General features: G+C 39.9%; 1 protein-coding gene across 1 annotated transcript in view; it reads right to left on the minus strand.

The window, feature by feature from the left end:
• Positions 1–23443, minus strand: part of SUGCT (succinyl-CoA:glutarate-CoA transferase) — a 337169-nt gene that overhangs the window by 222157 nt on the left and 91569 nt on the right. The window lies entirely within an intron of this gene.

Consider the following 23443-nt stretch of genomic DNA (forward strand, 5'->3'; position numbering starts at 1 on the left):
ATCTGATTGCCTCACTTGGGGAGGGAGAAGAAGAAGCAAATAGGGAGAAGAGGTGCGTGGATTTGTAAGGGCACTCTTCCTCCCCCCAGGGTGCTGATGAAAGCATTAGGATGTTTTACAGCTTCCTTTATAACAGTAACAAAAAATAATACATGGAGAGGAGTAACAAAATGCATTTAGGTAGTTATATTAATTAAGACAAACAGAGACAGCTTTCAGTAACAGTGGGATACTCGTACATTTAATTTCCTTCCAATATAAGTTTTCCTCTCACAGTTACAAAGCTTGGGCATTTTATTAGACATTTACAAAGCTGTGCTTATAAGCGGAAAGATCGCTAGTGAAAATTATGCAGGAAGGCATACCAATTTTCACATCAAGTTATGTACTGAAGCATAAGACTTTAAAGACAAAGAATATATTTCTCCAGCAACTTGATTTGTCTTTTTCTTTTCAAAATCTGCACAAGCTAAATCAAAATGCACCAAGTGAGCAAACAAAGCAACCTTAAGCTGCCATAAAGAATGTAAAATCAACTGAAATGAGTGGGACATATGGTTGTCCACTGGACTTCAGTTTCCAAATGAAAATGGAGGTCCTATAGAGTAAGATCACAGAATCACAGAATGGCAAGGGTTGGAAGGGACCTCGGGAGATCATCTAGTCCAACCCCCCTGCTAAAGCAGGCTCTCCTAGAGCATTCTACACAGGCCTTCATCCAGATGGGCTTTGAATATCTCCAGAGAAGGAGACTCCACAACCCCCCTGGGCAGCCTGTTCCAGTGCTCCGTTACCCTCAGAGTAAAGAAGTTTTTCCTCATATTCAACTGAAACCTCTTATGCTTCAGTTTGTGCCCATTGCCCCTTGTCCTGTCGCTGGACACCACTGCAAAGAGTCTGGCTCCATCCTCGTGACTTCCACCCTTAAGATATTTCTATATATTAGTGTGGTCCCCTCTCAGTCTTCTCTTCTTCAGGCTGAACAAGCCCAACTCTCTCAGCCTTTATCATCCTAGTTGCTCTCCTCTGGACTCTTTCTAGGAGTTCCTCATCTTTCTTGAACCAGGGAGCCCAGAACTGGACACAGTACTCCAGGTGGGGTCTCACCAGGGCAGAGTAGAGCGGGAGGATAACCTCCCACGACCTGCTGGCCACACTCCTCTTAATGCACCCCAGGATACCATTGGCCTTCTTGGCAACAAGGGCACACTTCTGCCTCATGGTCAGCTTGTCATCCACCAGGACTCCCAGGTACCTCTCGGCAGAGCTGCTTTCCAGCAGGTCAGCCCCCAGCCTGTACTGGTGCATGGGGTTCAACCTCCCCAGGTGCAGCACTCGACACTTGGCCTTGTTGAATTTCATCATGTTCCTCTCCACCCAACTCTCCAGCCTGTCCAGGTCCCACTGAATGGCAGCGCAGCCTTCCGGCATATCAGCCACTCCTCCCAGTTTTGTGTCATCAGCGAAACTTGCTGATGGTACACTCTGTCCCCTCATCCAGGTCATTGATGAACAAGCTGAACAACACTGGGCGCAGTACTGAGCCCTGGGGAACTCCACTAACTACCGGCCTCCAACTGGACTCTGCCCCGCCGATCAGAACCCTCTGAGCCCTGATGTTCAGCCAGTTCTTAATCCACCTCACTGTCCACTCATTCAATCCACACTTCTTGAGCTTCCCTGTGAGGATGTTATGGGAGACAGTATCAAAAGCCTTGCTGAAGTCAAGTTAGACAACATCCAGTGCTCTCCCCTCATCTACCCAGCCGGTCATGCCATTGTAGAAGGCTATCAGATTGGTCAGGCATGATTTCCCCTTGGTGAATCCATGCTAGGTACTCCTGATGATCTTCTTTTCATCTACGTGCTTGGAGAGGACACCCAGAATGAGTTGTTCCATCACCTTTCCAGGGACGGAGGTGAGACTAACTGGCCTGTAGTTCCCTGGGTCCTCCTTCTTGCCCTTTTTGAAGACTGGAGTGACGTTGGCTATCTTCCAGTCTTCAGGCACCTCTCCTGTTCTCCACGACCTTTCATAGATGATGGAGAGTGGCTCAGCAATGTCATCTGCCAGTTCCTTCAGCACTCACTGAAGTAAACATTGGTTTACGTTCTGAGTAACCATAATATGATTTGTTGTTCTGAAAATTACTGGTGTGTTTTAAAGTATGCAACAGTTTTCCTCCTGCTAGAACCAATAGCAATAGCTGTAAGAATTAGTGGCAACAATGACTTGAGTGGTCATTATTTTAGCTAGTAGCATTCAGGGAACATCTTAACCCACAGAATGCTAATGGACTTATCTTAAAAGAAAATTATATAGTCACTGCGTAGAGCACAGCAGTAGCCTGAAAATCATCTACAGATAGTTCATCACCATCGTTCCACGTTAAGTCATCAAAACAAAAACATGTAATTAATTCTGACTGGTATCTCCATCCTAACACTGCATTTCCTTAATTTTCCCAAGCAAAAACACAGTGCCTGACTCTCCATAGAGAAACGATGTCTACATGCTTTTCATGCTGTTCTGTGCCCCACTGGCTAAAACAGACGAATATGGAGTCTATGGAAAAGAGGTAAGGAACCAAAGCTCCTAAAATGTAATATAAGGTGCGAATCAAGGAGTGCAAGAACAAAGATTGTCCTTTTGGGGAAGAATTTGAGTGCAAGTGCCTTTGTTGTCTAGAGCAGCACAGGGGTGGCAAGTACCAAACAGGAACACAGGAAAAATATATCATCACTGCAGAGCTAAACGTGGCTCTAATCATAAACTTGGATAAAAGGTTTTGATACATGTTCAGGAGACCCGTTTGCTTTCTTGGCCCAGCTGGCATTTAGACTGGAATAAAACACAAGCTCTAACACTGCTTATTTTTTATAGTATGGACATAAACAGCCCATAGCTGGATCACAGGCACCAATCTACTCCTAATGAAATCCATTGCTGCTCCCCCTCAGATATGTCACAGAGTTTGCATGTTTCAAAAGCAAACAGACTTCGTTGGCCATGCCATTTTGCTTCAGATGGACAACTCATACCGACAGCATGTATTGCTAAGGACACAAAAAAACTTTCTGCTGCCAAGTGTTCTCACATTTTGCTTCTTTTTGAGGCAGGATGGCTGAGGATGGTTCTAGGTCCATTAAACAACTGTGGATGTAGTGACTCCATGTTTGAGGCAGAAATTTAAATATTTAAAAAAAATGGGATCTCCAGATTATCTCAATGTCACGTATTCTTCCCCCATATCCCCATTCACGGACCTTTTATCTGGATGACCTCAGCTTGCCTAACAGTCAAATATTATCCTTTCTAGATGAAGGTTGGGCAAACTGTGGTTTCAACAGACCTCTCCCACACTTTCTCTCAAAAAACCAGATGTTATTTCAGGGAAATCAACATTTTTCAGCCCTGCAGCTTTGAAGCAGTCACTGAAATACATAATTCCACACTCTGGGCACCAGCAAAGGACTGGCCAAAAACCAAATCACAGTAAAGCAGCAGTAAAGGTTTGCAGCAAGCTTAGGTATTGGTAAATGCCCCCTTCACTTGTAACTCCTTGTTATGCATGGGCACAGCAAGCTCTTTACAAAGGTCTAAAAGGGTGTCCTCCATGTTGGAGAAGAAGCTATGCCAGATGTGCAAGAAGATGCATGAGGATTCTGCAGCTATTCAACCTGCATCAGCCATCTCCACACCTATGCATCTACACAAGAGAGACCTGGTAAAACATGTGGCTGACTTCTTAGGGCAACGAGCTACACTTGAATTGCTTTTGCTCTGCATTGCATGCCCAGAATTTTCTGCTCTTCCTAAAATGAGAGTTGCATTCATGCCAACAGATGGAAAACATCATCATCTAGAGTTGGATCCATGCCTTGCTACTGGCTGGAACAAAAGCCATGGAAGTACTTTAGTTAGTTGAGTTAAAAACATTTTTGTATAGTGGCCTGTAGATGAAAAGTTTTCCCACAATACACTGCAGAAAAATTCATACAGCGACGTATCTTAGTGAAATCCCTGTAGAGCTTTCTGTGCTTAACCCAGTGCCAGTGGAGACACAGTGCTCTGGTCTGACTTGCATAGGGAGTTACAAGTAAGTGCTCTATGGTAAAAACAGTTTACAGCAACTATGCCAAAAAAAACCAAAACCAAACCAACCCTCCAAAAAACCCCAACACACGGAGTAGCTGAAAAAAGATACCATTATAAGCAAGTCTGTCACAACAACAGAAAAGAGAATACTCTAATACAAATTGAAAAGATTACATCAGAAAATTGGAGGGAAATCCCTAGTCCTGGAACTGGCAGTCTCATAGACAGAAAGGGGAAATCAAAAGCTCACATATGTATGTCAGGGAATATTTGAAGAAGCCATGGATGGGCACTGAGATGGGAAAGGGAGTGGTTTCCCTTCACTAAGAGACAATCCCAATCAATGCTTCACTAAAAAGATTACAGGAAAACTAGAATAGGGAAAGGACTGCCAAATCCCCAACCATGAAACTCCAACATTCAGCAATTCTCTGAAGCAACATCTTGATGGTTGAATTGTACTGTGGGTCTACTATGGTACTATCATTCTACATAGCTATTAACCATGCTGTTCAGTGTAGCACTATCACTCATATTCACAAAGCCGTTTTTTTTTCTCCCTCTGTCGTCTCCACACTTTTCTTATTCATGTGTAAATCTTTTTCAGCGATATGCTCAGTTATACTGAAGAGCAGAAGATTTATCACCGAACACTTCAGCTTTCTCGTCTCATGGGCTGTAATTTTTCAGACTGTGGGTCAGGGACCTTTCCATTTCACTGCAACACCCAAGAGACTAGTTTATCTGCAATGTGAATTTCCCGTACCTTTAGTAATTTCTTCTCAAGAGAAAATTTAAACTACCATTCAAAACTGACTAGAGCTCCACCTGTTGCAAAAAAGCTACATTATTTTAGACTTTTGTCTCTTCACCTCTCAGCTCTTGGTCCGCTGCATCCCTCCAAATCTCGAATAAAGACAGAAAGGGTACAAGTGACTTGGACACTGTTGAGGTTTCTGCCTACCAGTGAAAGAAGCAAAATACCTCTGAGAAAATGACAACCATCCCTCTCTCAAGTCAGCCTTACCTTATCAGACACTAGATTTTACTCTTTGACTGTTTGGCAGGTCATCTCTGTCTTCTAAAGTACTAAAGACCTTTCCATGACTTGACTAGAGATTGCTAAAGAACTGGTGATCCTCCCTTTTGGAGTCCTTGAAGCAATGTCCTTATGCTAAAACGTCAAGATAAGATTTGATGTCATTGCCCGTTCTCCTCTGCATTTTGCATCCACAGTCTGGCATCCTATAAAGCTCAGTTTCTGCTACCCTCGTTACAATTTCTAAGAACCAGGGGGGGGAGAAATGGAACATTTTAAGAAAAGTAGGACAGAAATTCAATTAATTGCAGATACTTCAAAAACTCTGTAAACTCTTAAAAACTTTCATTATTCTGTGTTAATAGTACTATTAACTAATTCCTTCACCAGTTAAGTGCTTTGGGGATTTTTGGGGTTTTTTAAAATCAAGGTTCTGCAGGATTATTGCCATTATAACTTACCACGAATTTTTAAACATTCCTGAAATCCAGGCATGACACTGGCTTCTCTTCACAATTTCCCATTTCCATTTTAACAGAATGTTGCGTAGCAGAGTTTTAAGGATAACTTTTTAAAAAAATACTATTTATTAGGGATTTGTTTTATTTCAACTGGCAAGAAAACATAAAGAAAACAATTACAACTGTTCCAAAAGTCTATTCACCAAACAAAGGCAAGCATTAAAATATAATTATTTTTCTGGTTTCAGCTGCTAAGAGCAATGTAACTCATCGTTCAGGATCAAACCACCAATGTCTACTCATAACAGGGTACAGTTACGTAAAATTAAGGCTGGCACTGTATTGTGCCCAGATACTTGAGGTTTGGATCCTTAACTATGAATTTCCTTCCTTTTATGATCTTAAGCCAGAGAACAATAGCTGTGTTTTAATCTCGCCTTTTGTGAATTTTCTTGGTCTTTTCTTTCAAGTGTTTACATACAATGATACAGTCCTGAGTGATGCCACAAAGTAACACACCATCCAAATCTAGCTGTTTACCACATATGCTATGATATCATTCAAGGTTGAACGAATCAATTTTTTTTTCCCATGGAATGATAATGGATTCATAAGAAAGAAGTGGATTTTTTTTTTAATGTCATTCACCCATGTCTGCATCAGATGGCATGTTTATGATTAAAGGCTGCAGTATTATGATTCTCCAAACTTATTCTAAATTATTTTCAAATGGAAAGAGAAAAAGATATCTGGAAAGAACCTTCAGCAGCATTACCAAGTCCCTTTTTTCTTCTCATTTTATAAAGACTACATGACTGGAATCCTGCACCAGATTCTCTTCAGCCATTGCAAACTGGTTTGACTTTACTACAGTCAATAAACAACAAAAAGACACCATTTCATGAAATAAAACGGATTTGCACAAGCTAATTGTCTCCTCGATCTCATATTTTCTTATTTTATTACAATACTGGCCATGTAAAATATAGGTGCATGAAAAAGAAAATTATGAAGACGGTGTATAAAGATAAACCCATCAGTTATTAGTGAGAAATTCTACAATACAGAAGGTTTTAGAACTTCACATTTTCCAGAGGAACTTGAACAAAACTGTTAGCTTTCATTAAATAAGATGGAAGAGGGACTTTTTTTTGCTAATTGGGCAGGAAGACCAAAATAACTCCCTCCTTCAAGCATGCCTGGTTTTATCTCAGAGAGACAAAGGAACAAGCTTCTAAAAACAGAACTTTACATTATAAATGTTAACATATTATTCAAAATGACTCCTTTTCCAGATATATATCTGATATTTCACCATTCTACTAAGTATATTGGATGTGATACCGCCTGGTAGATGAGGGAAAGGCTGTGATGTCATCTACCTGGACTTCAGCAAAGCCTTCGACACAGTCTCCCACAACCTTCTCCTAGAGAAACTGGCAATTCATGGCCTAGATGGGTGTACTCTTTGCTGGGTAAAAAGCTGGCTGGGTGGCTGAGTCCAGAGAGTTGTGGTGAACGGAGTTAAATCCAGTTGGCAGCCGGTCACAAGCAGTGTCCCCCAGGGCTCAGTTCTAAGGCCAGTCTTGTTTAATAACTTTATCAACAAGCTGGATGAGGGGATTGAGTGTGCCCTCAGTGAGTTTGCAGATGACACCAAACTGGGTGGGAGTGTCGATCTGCTCGAGGGGAGGAGAGCTCTGATGAGGGACCTGGACAGGCTGGATCGATGGGCTGAGGCCAGCTGTATGAGGTTCAATAAGGCCAAGTGCTGGGTCCTGCACTTTGGTCACAACAACACCATGAAACACTACAGGCTTGGGGAAGAGCAGCTGGAAAGCTGCCTGGTAAAAAAGACCTGGGGACATTGGTTGACAGCTGGCTGAATATGAGCCAGCAGTGTGCCCAGGTGGCCAAGAAGGCCACAGCATCCTGGCTTGTATAAGGAATAGTGTGACCAGCAGGAGTAGGGAAGTGATCGTGCCCCTGTACTCAGTGCTGGTGAGGCTGCACCTCGAATACTGTGTTCAGTTTGGGGCCCCTCACTACAAGAAAGATGTTGCGTTGCTGGAACATGTCCAGAGGAGAGCCTCAAAGGTGGTGCCGGGGTCTGGAGTACAAGTCTTACGAGGAGCGGCTGAGGGAACTGGGGCTGTTTAGTCTGGAGAAAAGGAGGCTGAGGGGAGACCTTATTGCCCTCTACAACTGCCTGACAGGTCAGCCTCTTCTCCCTGGTAAAGGACGATAAGACAAGGGGAAATAGTCTGAAGTTGCACCAGGGCAGGTTTAGGTTAGACATTAGGAAAAATTTCTTCACAGAAGAGGTTGCCAGGCTCTGGAAGGGGCTGCCCAGGGGAGGGGTGGGGTCCTCATCGAGGTATTTAACAGTAGGGTAGATCAGGTGCTTAGGGACATGGTTTAGTGGTGGGATGGCAGTGTTAGGTTAAAGGTTGGACTCGATGATCTTAAAGGTCTTTTCCAACCTAAACTATTCTATTCTATTCTGTTCTATTCTGATCTTCATTCTACACTAAACATAAGTACAATACGTAGGGATTCAAGTCTCATTAATTTTGTCAGCGACATTCCACCTTACGGATTCAGAACTAAAATGCTGGTGCTCTTCAAGGCATGCTCTCTCCCTACTTTATTTTCCAGCTAAAACTTTATTAATGGCTAAAATGGCACCCGCTACAGAAATCCAGGTTAAAATAGCTTTTGGTCAGTTCTGACACCACAGTATGAACAGAGTAGCACCTTAACCCTCAAAATTTCATTTAAGACTATGCCTTCTACAATATACAACAAAGCTGGAGACGGACTTTTTAAAAGGTCACGTAGCAATAAGACAAGGGGTAATGGCTTTAAACTGAAAGAGGGTAGATTCACATCAGATGGAAGGAAGAAATTCTTCACTATGAGGGGTGGTGAGGCACTGGAACGGGTTGTCCAGAGAAGTTGTAGATGCTCCATCCCTGGAAGCGTTCAAGGCCAGGTCGGATGGGGCTTTGAGCAACCTAGCCTAGTGGAAGGTGTCCCTGACCATGGCAGCAGTGTTGGAACTAGATGCTCTTCAGGTTCCCTTCCAATCCAAACCATTCTGTGATTCCTTGACATGGTAACTAAAAGTAGCACAACCAGACTCTTTGCTTAGACCGTCATTCCCTTGTTTTGCAGCCAGGTGAACATCTGGATACATTGTTTCCACTCCTACAACATTTTTAAACAGAAAACAGAAGCACCCATTTCTTGCACACTTGTGGCAGAGAGAGAGAAATACAACAGCCTTGTTACTCAAGAACAAAATCTGCCGTATACTAGCACCCATAGTGTTAGTATTCTCAAAAAGGAGGTGAGTTGCAGTGTCTATTTTCTATTCTCCTCTTTCAGGAGGAAGAGAAGGCTCCACTCTGGTCTGCATACTCCATGGTAACATGGGACTGGCATTCAATAAATCCATGTTGCATCCTCAGTGCTGCTCTCAAAATCAAATTCATTGTCACTGTTGAGAGACTGCCTGCAAGTACAACCCCCAGCAGAGTTGGATGGCATGCTCTGGGGCATGTGGGACTTTTGCAGGAGACCCAAATATACCAGGGAGCTTAATGTAGTTCTGGGTGCACCTGCCAAAACCAAGGGATGATCTATATGGCTGCAAGGCACACTCAATGCTTTTGGGAATTCACAGAAGGGTGTACAATAGAAAAGCTTAAATTAGGATAAAAGAGTTTGGGTTTTTTAATGGGATTGGACTTTTCCTAATATAACCTCTAACCTTCATTTGCAACACATAGGGATTGCAGCCATTCTCCCTAACAGGCTTTGTCTCCGAGAGGTAACACCTACCTCCTGGTGGACACACTCTAAGGCAGGATTGGCTCCTCTGCAGCTACTGACACAGTGCCACATGATAACCTTACGTTTTCAGAGGACCACCTTCTCTCTTGTTTTTGCCATGCTTGGCTTTCACTTGTGTCCTGGTTTCGGCTGGGATAGAGCTAATTTTCTTCATAGTAGCTAGCATAGTGCTGTGTTTTGGATTTAGTACCAGAAGAAGGTTGATAACACACTGATGTTTTCAGCTGTTGCCAAGTAGTGCTCAGACTACTCAAGGACTTTTTGAGCTTCTCCTGCTTGCCCAGGTGCATAACAAGCTGGGAGTTCAGCACAGCTAGCACAGCTAACCCAAACTGACCAAAGAGCTATTCCATACCATAGAACGTCATGCTTGGGGGGGGGCGGTTAGTTCGGTCGGTCGGTCGCGGGGAGACTGCTCGGGGCTGGGCATCGGTCGGCGGGTGGTGAGCAATTGCCTTGTGCCTCATTCGTTTTGTATATTCTGTATATTCTGTTATCATTCTCATTATTACTATTATTATTATTTTCTCTTATTAAACTGTCTTTATCTCAGCCCTCGGCTCTAACCTTTTATTTTCTTTCCGATTCTCTCCCCCATCCCACTGAGGGAGGGGGGGGAGTGAGCGAGCGGCTGCGTGGTGCTGAGTTGCCAGCCGGGTTAAACCACGACAACTTGATTTCACTAGTGTTTCCTGACCATCTGTAGAGTCCACACAGATGCCACAGTCTTGCAAGTTCCTAATATTGGAACAATCAGACATGAAGTTTTTTAAAATGTTCAAAAAACCAAGATGGCAAAAGGAAATGTCTAAACTTTAAATAAATAAAAGAATAGTAAGACCTGAAAGATATTTTGCTTTTTAGATTTTTTCCACCTTTCAGCAATTTTTATTTATTGCTCTCAATATAATTGCTCTCAATTCCAAGCGTTTAAAATAAAAAGGCTTAACATCCAATAAAGGAAACAGTAAAAAAAGAATACATTAATGCTGCACAGAACATGCGTATTGCCTTTAAATATTTAAGTCCCATAAATTAATAATGCTGCAGGAGTAGGCTAAGGTGTAAAATAATCTACATAACCAAGTTCTACTGTATTTGCATTCTGCATGGAAAACCCGACTTTCTAATCAGAATGAATTTGACACTGTCACCTAAAAAACACTTATCTTGCCTGCATCTTTCTTTTCAATACACAAAAACCACATTCATACTGGTTTGCTTTCCATAATGCACAATATTATTGTGCAATGTGAAACAATTTTTTTAAGTAACTGTTTATGAAGGGAGCTGAATCAAGCATTACAATTAAAGTCTGCTTTCTGTCTACAGAGGGGACTTCAGAAAAGTAAGGCCTTCCCACAGATTTGCTACAGCTAACCCAGCTCTGGAGATACTTATACTTCCAGGATGGAGGTATAAATCCGTACTCCTTGGCCACTCTACTGTCACAATAGCAATGGCCACTGGGATTCCCATAATCTTACTTTTTAGGAACCTTGCTGAAAAAAAACCCAAATGTTTTCTATTTATTTGTTGTTGTTAATGGCTATTGGATGGTAACAACTGACCTAACCTGGCTAAGACTGATTTAAGGTTGAATGTGCTAGTCCCTGTATTATTTACATGAACATTTATATGAATGTAAGATGTTAACACTTTAATATATAGAAGTTCTTGTTATTTCTTTTGTTATCTCAACCACCCTTTCAAGCTATGTTAAACAGAAGTTGTTTAAACAAATGGCTGATCAGCAGCTAAGCTAAAAGAATTCTAATCTAACACAGCTTCTCTCATCTGCTTCAGGATAAACTTTGTACAGTCTTTGGTGTTTTGTTTTTTTTTAACAAGCACAACCAACAGTTTATGTGGTAATCCAAATTGGCAGGAAAGCCTAGAATTATTTCTTTTTATTAAGATAAATGGAGCTACAAACACTTGGTGGTCAAGATGACAAGAAAAATCCAGAGGAAAACTCACTTCCAAATTCTTTTAAAATATGTTTCTGCTAATACTTTCAGATTTTGTACAAGAACATGCATCTTAGTTAAAAAGAGGCTTCCACTGAACAATTATTTGAAGAAATTAACTGTATCCTAGAATGACTAAAGGTCTCATTAGACTTAATGTTTCTTTTTCAAAATTAGTATCTTGCAGTTTAAACTGCAAATCCCTGTTCCCTTGGGGTTGGTGCTGTCTGTTATCCATGGATGGGAGGAGCCTCTGGCACTGCCACACTATAAACCAACAGAACCACTGGAAGCAAACCTGATCACCCTCAGTTTGTTTTTCCTCAGAAGCCAAGCAAGCTATGTATATCCTAACACTTTACTTCTATCAACAGCTTAAGAAACAAATCCAAGACCTTCCAGACAGTGGAGCTGTGGCAGACCTATGCAGGCAATTTTCCTGGTGGGAGAACAGCCTATGCTGTCAGAAAAGTTATTTTGCTGGTATCGCCTATTTGAGTTCCCAAAATAGTTACATGCCAGGAAAGTAACCCCACTTCCAGTTTACAGTAGAGCTTCTGCCAATATGGCTATGTCAGCTGAACTGTGATTTTTCCCACACATCTAACCAATAGAACTATGCCAGCAACACTTTCAAGTATAGCCAAGCTTAGTGTGTGAAGCAATTGCAAAGATCATCTTTTTCCACGTCTCCATGTGATACAAGTTTTATGTGAGATGGAAAGGTTATTAAAAATCTGTCAACCCAAATGCCCTATTTGTCAACTGGAAGAAAACACCACAAAAGATACACAGAACAATAGTCAAAGGAAAATGTTGCCGCATTTTCATCATATGAAGGAGGATTAGGGGGTGTGCAATAATTTCGTATTTTTTTATTTTTTTTAAATTAACAGTGTCTTGCTTGCATTAATTACAAGAAACATTTGAGTCAACTGTTCCTAGCTTGGATGAATTTAATGATTCAAATTATCCTGAATTTACAACACATTTGTGTGTGTTTCATATTGGGACAGTTTTAATCTTAGTAAATTAAGAGCTACAATCTGTTTCGTTTGATTGTATTCCATTACACTTTGTTCTCATATAGTAACTACCCTTCAGAATTTAAAAGGCTTATCATTTTGAGCTGCAGTCAAAAATAAGAAAGACTGACTTCAGTGAGGACTGGTACAGAGCTGGATTCTCTCATCCTCTTTATTCATGAAGGAAGTACCAGCTAGCTTTGGCGCCACTCAGATTTACATGTAGATCAACCTTGATGGAAAAATGTTCTGAATGCTTTTTTCCCCTAGAATATACGTCAGGCATGGAAGATATGGAAGAAGTGTGAGTTGCTTGACATAAAAATAATACAAAACAGTTCTATGCAGCTGTATACTGCAATGAATACAGAAAGCCACAGACTAGCAAAATTTACTAGCAAAACGTATCTATGTGTGTGGATCTTTCCTGTACATAATTCCATTGGCTTCACACACATGCTGCTTCCATGGTTCCCAATAACATGGTGGTTACAAAACAGTCTCATGACACTGTTTCAAGAGAAAGGCAGGCCTTCTTTTAGGCTAGTTCTTGTATCACTGGAGAAAATCCAGTAGTAAATTAAATCAAATGAAATCTGTCAGAGCAAAATTTTACAGTTCTTAAATAAACAAAAGCCTAGACTTGCAAATTTGAGTTTGAAACACCCTTTACACATTTTCTGCCTCATTATTTGCTCTGAAAAACAAATCAGTTCATTCACTACAGGTCAGATGCCCAGTAACTAGCACATAATACAACTCATAAGCAAGACCCAGAACAGCCACAGAACCCAAGTCATTTCATGTCCTGAGTTATTTTTAGATTTGTAGAATATCATCAAATCTTGATGTTAGATACTTCCACAACAGTGATTTTTGTACAGCTGTCAAAACTTTTGTGAAGGCTCAATGCTTTTTTGGGAATATAATTAGGCCACTGGATCAAATGATGACACTTACATACTCACCATCTTCATAAAAGTTTACCTGTCACATTTAATAATGAATCAGCTTTGATACACACATTTAATGAATTACAAAAAATATCTATATCATTTTATTAATTCCTTCCTGTATCATGAAACACTATTTATGACTAACTTCTGCATGGACTGGAAACCTATATGCATACTCTTCCCATGAGGCCAAAAAGAGTATCATGAATGATTTCACCACTGTATACTTCTCTCCTGGTAGAACATATAGCTGGCTATGAGATTAAAAGGTCAGACTTGATTACCTGCCTAAATCAATTCAATCAGGACTGTGACAATGACATTTCAACTTCAGCTGAAATCATTTGTTTATAAGTTATATTTATAGGTCTACCTGGATACTGAGGATAAGTATATGCAATGAGATGTATTTTAAGAAAAGCATACTTCCTTACATAAGCAATCAAAAATCCACTGCAGTAGTCACTCCTATGCACTACCAAAACTGTAAGCTTTAGTGTTTTGTATTACAATTTTAGAGAAAGGACTTACCAACTTTTTCAGTGTACAGAATTATGCTACACTGTTACATGGAAACATTTCCAAGGACCTGGATGAGCCCTCTGCAGTCCCTAGGATTTTACAGTACAGTGATAAAACGTTCTCCCACAAAATATTACTCTCTGAAGAACCTGATAAATGTTTATCCTTGGCTCTTTTCCCTTCCTGTTTAAACAGTATAGTTTCTATACTCTTCGATAAATATTGTGGTTTAAATATAATGTTTTCATACCCAAGCTTCTAACTCTTCTACACTTTTGAAATTCATTCTGCTGTCTGCTGTAATGACACAGATGTCACTAGACAACATTGTTGGCTTGACTGATACAAAAATTTAGCTGTTCCTAAAACACCTAGGTCATGCAACTCTACCAGATAAATTCAAAGTTCCTGTTCACATTTTATTTCATCTTGCAATACAGTATCTTTAATAAATTGCACCAGGCTGCATAGTCCGGATGAAGTCTACATGCATTTTTTTTTCAAACTGACAGGTTCTATTTTATTTATGAGAGTACAAAACTTGCATGGGACTCCTTAATTTTAGACAGAAGGACTTTAATGATGTTTGGCTCATCCACATCTTTGCATTTTCCGCCAGGTCAGCAGCTGAAGGCCTTGCACTTTTGTACAAAATCTAATAAAATTATGGAAAATGACAGCAAAGAGAAAATTAATGCATCTTAAATGTACTTTAAAACATGATATAGTCCAAAAGGGGAAAAATGAAATGGGAAAATGTATGTAAGAAAAGGGACAGGCTATGAGGAGCAAGAAAGAAAGTCTACTGGAAATAAGAAAGTATATTGGAGGAAAAAAAAAAAAAAATCAAACAAACTACACAGAGAGAAAAAAGATAACCACTTTGAGAACAATCATTTCTTAAGCTGCAGGTTTATACAGTTACCCCTAATTGATTGAAAAGTTGATGTTCAATCTGATGTTTCCAGTGGAAAGCCTGTGGTATTCTCACCTCAGTCCCTAGAAGACAGTAGTCCTCAACAGAAAATTGGCTATTCTTGTTCAGGGAAGTCTGGGACTTAAGCTGTTTGGGAACTGAACAAATCCCAAAGTGGGTGCGTCCTGTTAAGCCCCGGTGAATCAACATGGACAACTTCAAGAGGTTGTCAGTTTAAAAAAAATAAAAAAAAAAAAAAATGGACTTATGCTTTCAAGCTCTACCTTATTCCTTTTCCACAAACATTTTCCATAACTATTCAGAAACTGGATCTATACTAGTAGAGTTCTATACTTACTCTGAAATAAAGTAAGCTAAACTAGAAAAGCCAGTTACACTTGTAAAATGGTACTTAAACTGAAAACCAAAACACATTTGAACATATGAGATAACAAGTTGAAAGAAAAATGTATACTGCTGCAATAGTTGAAAAGCAGCTGAACTTTGCTTTTTTTTTTTTAAACATCGTTATCAGGAGCTATGTTGATCCAGTTGGGTACTTTTTTCTGCTAATCCTAGTTTATTCCCCATTTCTGCACGTATGCTTAGGGGTACAGCAGCTGTCATCTGATACATATATTCAAAAGTAGAACTGCCAGAAACTCCTAGGACTGATTTTTTTTTCCTACAAAAAATGTTTATTTGTCAACAGCGAAACTCACTATAACACACAATGTCGAAGAACAAGATAAGTTTAAAATTAAAATTGAAATCAAAAGTTGCAGTAATTTAAAAACATTCTGTATTTTGACTTTTTCAGAGTTCAATTTTTTCATTTTGAAACAAACTTCTATTTTAATTTCCTTTTTATTTTATGGCAAAATATGCTATGTAATGGAAAAGTAGAATCAAAGTGAAACATTATTTCAGTAGTTTTAGCTTGTGGAAAACAGCTTTTTGTTTGGGCACAGGGGGCAGGGAAATAGGAGAAGAGATGGGTCTTTGTTGTGCTGAGACAAAAGAAATTTTGAAATTGCAAGAATCTCACCACATGAAAGGATTCAGTTTCTGTACAACTGCAGACATTAAGTGCTAAACTGCTACAGATAAAACACTGAAACGATCAACCCCGGCACATAACCAGCATACCTCTGTAGCAAAGCGTGTTGGAGAGCCTGAGGGAGTACCACCTTCCAAGAAGCTGAACGCTGGGCAAGCATGCAGCCTCCAACCAACCTGCATGTTATAGTGACAGTGCTCTTCTCTGTGCTCCACCACACTTTCCTATCTGCAGTTTAAAGCTATCAAAAAATAGAGCTCTGTCACATACAAACTGCAGCATTATATCGCACAGCCTTTTCTCATTGCAGAGTAGAAGCACAGCAGGTCTGCAGCATCCGCCTCTGCCATACTAATGGCTTTCACACCATTGTACACTGAGCCAAGATGCACAAGTAAATCACAGCTATGCTGGAGCAGGGGTCTGGCTCACACCTCAAGTAACTCCTGATCTTTATTGCACCTTTTTTCCAAAGGGCTGGAGTCACATTCTTATATCCCATTTGTTCCTTATAAAGTCTCCATTCAAAAATGTATTACTGAAGCATTGTCATGGAAACAGTAAAGGCTAAAACTTTACTTTAAAAACAATCTTGAAGAGTTTTAGGCAGTTTTTCTCAGACCACAGTTGCTATATGCTTTCAGGCAAAGCCATAACAGACGTCACTGGTGATTAAAGAGAATCTCCAAACGTTCTTTTATACAACATGTATGGTGACCTTCTTTATACTACAGAAGGGTGGGGAGACTCTTTTGTCTTCTTGTCTCCTTTTCCCCATTTGTCCAACATTCCTGCCTGCTCTTCCCTCCTAATAACTCCTTTGATGGCGCACATCATTCTCCTTCCTTTGCCACTCGGCACCAATTTGTAAAACATCATTACCATCAGCCACTGCCGCTGGCATCACCTTCCCTATAAAATGATACAACCAGAATAAGCACAGGGCTTGCTCTGCAGGGATTATTCCCTTCTCCTGTTGTTCCACCCAACAGCAGAACTGAGGAGAGGGGGGCATATTACTTATCTGCAACTCTGATCATAGGATCACTGGATAAGTCATATTGGAAGGGACTTCAGGAAGTCTCCAGTCCATCATCCTGCAGGGTCACCTATGAGACCAGAACAAGTTACTTGGGGTTTTACTGAAGCAGTTTTTGAAAGTCTCCAAGGATGGAGGCTGCACAACCTCTCCAGGCAACCCGTTTCACTGACTGTCTCGGGGTGAAAACATAATTGCATTTGAATACATTCTTACTGGAACATAACCTTAAGCTAAACAATCCCCATAATAAGCATAAGGAATATAAACTTATTGTTTAAATATCATGCAGTTGACCTTACCAAACAAGATGCAGTGCTGCCTGATGGAGAAAACCCTAGACTGGTGACTTTTGGAGTACTTTTAACAGGACTTTTGCGATCCTGGTGACTGACTTCACACAAGTTAGTTACTTTATTTCTGTCTCAGCTTCCTCATTTACACAGTAAGTATAATGAGATTTACTTACTCTGTAGATCCTTTCGATGTTGAGAAAAAAAAGTAATAGAAAAAAGGTAAGTTTGGTAATGATGGTGATAGTATCAATATAAGTATTTCTTCTTGTTAAAGCAAAATATCTAAATATACTTATATATGTATAAGTGTGTGTGTCTATATATATATATGCATTCATATATAGATAGATAGACAGACAGATAGATCCTAGCATAGCTACAACCATTCCTAACAGTAACTGCCTCTGAATTAACCTCACCCAGGTAGGTAATATCTAAATCCTATAAATGTACAAGGTTTTTATATATATCTACGTATGTATACATGCATGAGTGCATATACATATATATCAAAGCTATATAAAAACTTCCTCTGTTTCATATGTGTGTATATATATCTCCTAACTTAACTTTTATCTTTAAACTGTGATGGTCCTAGGAATAAAGCTGCTCATCCATAAGACACAAATCACATTTCATTACATTCTACGTTCCAGGGGGTGGAGAAGTAGTCAGGGGAGGGAGGAAGTTCTACAATTGCTGTTATTTTTCTGTTTCCAAGGCCACTAAAAATACAGAAACCAAGAGGTTTGATCAGAATTCCACAGCACTTCTCCACCCTTATAAAGGTGTGTGTTGAATAGATCTTTTACGCTCACCCGATGAAAGACAACTATTGTAAAATATCAGACAAACTAAGCCTTCAGAAGGATGAACATATGAAGCTCATGGGAAGTTTTTATTCTATAAGGGGTTAAACAGAGGATTATCCAAGGCAAACATTAGCTGCTTTGCAGCCTGTACAGAAAACATTTGCTTTCCTCCAACAAGGTTGCAGTAGGAAGCCAAACGAAGCAGCCAGGTTATTAAAAGACGGAACAATGCAGATGAAACCCTAATTCAACCAGCAATACAGAATCACAGTACAAGATGTTATAAAGGCTGTGTTAAGTACTGCTCCCTCACTTAAAAGCATTGCTTTATAAGGTTACCACTGAAAGTGAGCTTGTACATTCTGGCTCCAAGATCTAGTCAAGTACATGGTACAGTCTTCTTGCCAATTCTGCTACACAGACCTTATTATAGAACAAAAATACCCCACCCATAATCAACAAATACTAGACATGCTGTACCATACTAATGATGTACGTTCATGCCGAATTTTCCTTAAAAGTGTACACGTTGTTTTCAAGCACACGTATTTGTATAAAGCTTATAGAGTGATCATGCTGTTAACCATTAATTTACACACAAAATTGGATGCTGCACATCTACCCTTTACCAACCTTTTCCCCAAGGGAGACAAGAAGTATTTTCTGGTGTCTAACTTGAATGACAGGGAAAATTTAGTAAGCGCAGATAATTTATCTATCAGTGCAGACTGAATGCGTGTATGTGTAAAAGAATGAGCTTATTGACCAAATTCAATTTTTTCCTAAAGGTTATTGTTTCATTGCTACAGGGATAATAATTTCCCCGTTGTCCACACCACCTATTGTCAGTACCAAAGGAAAAGGAAAAAAAAAACACCACTATCCACTGAACTTCTCTTCCACTCTCCCAAACCTGCATGCTTCCCAGTCAGATGGATTCACAGAAAAAGACAAGCAGCCACAGGAGGGAGGACTGCTGTCAGCTAAGAGAAAAGGAATTGCAGCCCAATTCCAGACCTTCCCCCAGCACTGCTCAAGCAGAGAGGTTCTGTGTATAGCACTGACTCATCTCAGGGAAGCCATGGGAGAAAAGTGGCTCTGATCTGAAAGCACAGAGTACAGCAGGCATACAAAGTGCGGAGAAGGGCCCAAAACTATTGCCACAGGCTTCATAATAGTGGGATGAGTGACAGGACGCAAAAAGCTTGTTATTTGGTTCTGAGTGTTTATAACCTGATGCTATCGGTCAGGTAGCAAAGCTCACAATGTTAATGTATATAGGATGAGATACTTGGATCGAGCCAGTGGAATAACTAAAATGTCAGACAAAGTCTCATTATGAGAATATGTTCACAAGACAGGAAACAGAGCCTGACATTTCCAAAGTGAAGGTGGACACCTAATTAAAATATTTTCATTGCTGTGACCTCTTAGCACCCACACTGTTCCCAGTGTCAGTGGGAGCAGCAGGTACTGAGAGCCTGGGAAATTCAAGCCATTTTTATTGAGGTGTTTAAATATGGTACTCCTATTTGAAAAGGCTGACACCAGCTTCCATAGGAATTGATCAGTTTGATTAAGTAGACAGATTTTGGACAAGTGAGAACATTTTGATGAATGCTTCCCAAAAGGAACATGGGGACAAAGGGAGTTTAAGGGAAGTTGCGAGAGAAACTCAGAATGAAATGGAAGGGGAGAGGAAGGACACCGGGCCCCAGCCAAGCCCCAGTTACTGCTTTTAACATGTGCCTGGAACTGTATGTATGTGAGTGTAAGAGGGAAATGAGCCAGAACAAATAAAATTGCAAAGCAAATGCTAAACATGTTTTTCTTCCCCATCTCATGGGAGAATAAATATTTTATCCTGTTACAGTTCTATTATTTATCTTCTTCATACCACATCCAATTGGGAAGTGAAACTGTTAAGACTTAATGTCAAGGTTTAAGGGAACTGTTTCATTTTGAGTTCAAATGCTTCAGTTTGGCAGTAGAACATCTGCTTCAAATGTTTCAAAGGCTCTTGACATTTACTACACTAATGCCCCCAAAAATTCAAGCAACTGAGAGCGTCACTGTGTACATCGTAAAACTGAACATTCTTTGCAGCCTCTCATACACTGTAAGTCATCCCAGTGCAGAAAATGTACCATTCTGCACCAAGAATTTTTTCAACTATGTAGTAATAACACAATTTTTATTAGAGTGATAAAAATATCACTCATTTCTTAGTATAAATAAAGATGACAGGTTATACAAAAGAGAAGGAAAATAGGAAAAAAAATTAAGAAGAGGTTTACAAGAACTACAATCTGTTCTTCGGTATCACCCTACAGCACTTTCTTTGTGTGTCATTACTTGACCGGAGTTCAGAGTTGTATTTTTTCTCAGCGAACACCAATTTACAGAAAGAAAAAAAATCATGTCTTTTCATATATCTTATGGGTGTTTCTGAGATTACAAAACAAATAAAAAGAATGGAATTTTCTCATTGTATTAATTTTTTTATTTGTTTGCAAGTGACCTTAAAAACTGTAGAAATACATTTTCATTGAATCTTTTGTATTGTAAAAAGCAACCAAAGACTCTTTGCATCAAAAGATGACAATATTGACTTCAAGGCCAAATTTATTGAATTTGCTTACACTAAGTAATGAAAACTATAATGTGACAATTCTTGTTCTTTAAAGGACAACAAATATAAATCACAAATCAAAATGATAACTAAAACCAATCCCTTCCTTAATGTGACAAACTCAGTAAAAGAACAAAGTCCTCCTCAAATTTACATGTCCCACATACGCTGGGTGGGTCATTACAAGGTATATAATTTATTTGATGCTATGAGTGCACAGAGTAAGGTTGAACTGCACCTGTGGGCTACTCAGGAGTCCCAATAAATATCTCATCTACATTCAACAGGGACTATATAAAATAGCAAAATTGCGAGTCCTCCTTAATTGCTACTCATCCGTCAACCCCATGTGAACGTCCTCAATCCAAACTGAGAGTCCACACAAAGAAATAATAAAAATTTTCTTGACTTTTCACCATGTGTAGACAGATCTTCCTTAATATCGCAGTGAGAAGGAAAATATAATTATGTGAATATGATCTTTGGACTTAACTCACTACAGTGTCTCCTTTGTGGATCATAAGACCAATCAATGGAAGACATAAAGAGCTAGAAAGATTTTATCTTAAAAGCAGGCAGTCCTTCCCTGACAGGATGGCAGCAGGTCATTTTAAGGGTATGCAGCGAGAAAGATGCACGGCTGTCAGAGGAAAATGCCTCCATTGCCTAGAGAACTGTGACACACATTTAATTATAATGGCACTGATACATTATCACTGGAGTAAGAGTTGCTGCAAGAGACTGTAAAACTGGTATACCTGCCCCAGGCTTTAGCTTTCCAGGAAGAAAAATGAGCCAAAAAGGGGTATGCATAGAAAGTTCAAATCAGTGCCAAATTTAGACTCACATTACGCAACAAAATAAACCGGGATATTTTTCATACACTCAGGCAAATGTCATAGCAGGGAAAAGAGATACTGACCAGAATGTGAATGAAGCCAAGTAACTCTTCCAGAGAACTCTCCAAAAATTACTTCGTAAGAAGGATTCCAATTTTCAAACATATATGCTACCAAAAGAGGCTAAAAAAAAAAAAGTGTTAAATTTGTTGATCTAAAAGAAGCTCTGTAGACTAAGTATCCTGCCAGCATACTCAAGGTATTACAGTATGAATAACACACCTTTGCCTCGTCTAGCGTTCATACACACAGGTGATTTGGATTCTGCTGCTGATACACCAGTTCTGTCAGATGCAGACATATCTGGGGTAGGACAGGGGTCATGAACTACTGACACTGGCCAGAACATGTGCTACAAAGGCTGGATGTATAGTACAGCTACTGTTTGCCATAACCTCACTAAAGCCCTGCAAAGCAACATGCTACCTTCCCCATTTTTAGATACCAAAGATACCTTGCACCCCACTCCATAAAAATTGAGTATGAGATGTACAATGGCAGATTCTAATCATGTATTTGGTAATAAAGATAAATACAGGGTACTAATGACCATTTATGTCTCTGCAGCACAGAATGAACTACAGAAATGCATTTGCGCTCAACTTCAGAGACACTGTCCAGCTATTAATCCCACCTGTATAAAAAATTGAAAGTGTCATCTAAAATATCCTTATTTGTCCTAATAATTTTTAAACTTCAGAAAATGCCAGATTTAAGCAAAATTCACAATAACCTTTTTCACTCATTACTCAGGTTGCCATTTTGGGTCCATGCCAACCTGTTAAACCCGAGATACCACATCTAAACAAGATGGGACATTTTTCATATACGTAAGCAAATGACACAGTGAAAGGAAGAGATGTTGACCAGGTTGTGAATGAAGCTGAGTCATTCTTCCAGAGAACTCTCCAAGCACCACTTTGCAAGTCTAACTACTTCAACAACTCCAACATAAACTATGTTCTCTTTGAAATAAGAATCTCAACAACGTATCATAAGATCAGATCAACTTTCTACAAGAGATGAATATACATCAGCTAAGAAGGATGATGCAGAAGTAAAATGAGAGCAGCTTGCCACAAGTTCTTGGGAGCAAGCAGGTATGTTATGGTTACCACAGCAGAAACGTGCATCTCCACTCATTTAGGTCTAAATTTATTCTGTCCTTCTTCCTGTAACTAAAGAATGATAACTGAGAGAAAAGAAAAATACTGCAATTACAGAACAAGTGGAGTTTAAATACAGAGAACCTGAGCTAGCTTTCAGCACAAGTACTGGCTGTAGTCTAGCTGCCACTACATAAACATTCCCTAGTGCTACAGCGATACCAACAAATAGAGTAACTCATCTGAAAATCTGAAAATCATGAGTATCATGAACCTGTAGGCTGAAAGCTAAATCTCTTTGGCCTTAGAAACAAGCATTATTTCTTTGTTGATAAGTATCATTTAACTTTATAAAGACACCTCTTTCATATCTCTGTTTATTGATATTGGAACATTTTCAGGTCAATCCATGTGAACAGTTTCTAGAGCTTTGTAAGTTTTTGATTAATCTAGTTGGACACTCTGGAACTGGTTTATGGCCCTTCTGTGCCCACTGCTTCCCCCCAGGTGCCTCTGTGTAACAGGTTTGAGGCTCTAGAGGTGGAAGAGAAGACGATAGGTGGGGTAGGTGTTGACCTATCCACATTGGAGGAGGCACAAAGGTCAGAAAGACACCCCCGCCGTATTACTACTGCATCCACGAGGAAGAAGAGGAGGGTAGTAGTAGTGGGTGATTCCCATCTGAGGGGGACAGAGGGACCGATATGCCGGGCAGACCCTGCTCATAGGGAGGTCTGCTGCCTCCCAGGAGCC

This window comes from Egretta garzetta, unplaced genomic scaffold (genome assembly GCF_000687185.1).
Source record: "Egretta garzetta isolate BGI_Z169 unplaced genomic scaffold, ASM68718v1 scaffold194, whole genome shotgun sequence".
NCBI classification, from domain to species: domain Eukaryota; kingdom Metazoa; phylum Chordata; class Aves; order Pelecaniformes; family Ardeidae; genus Egretta; species Egretta garzetta.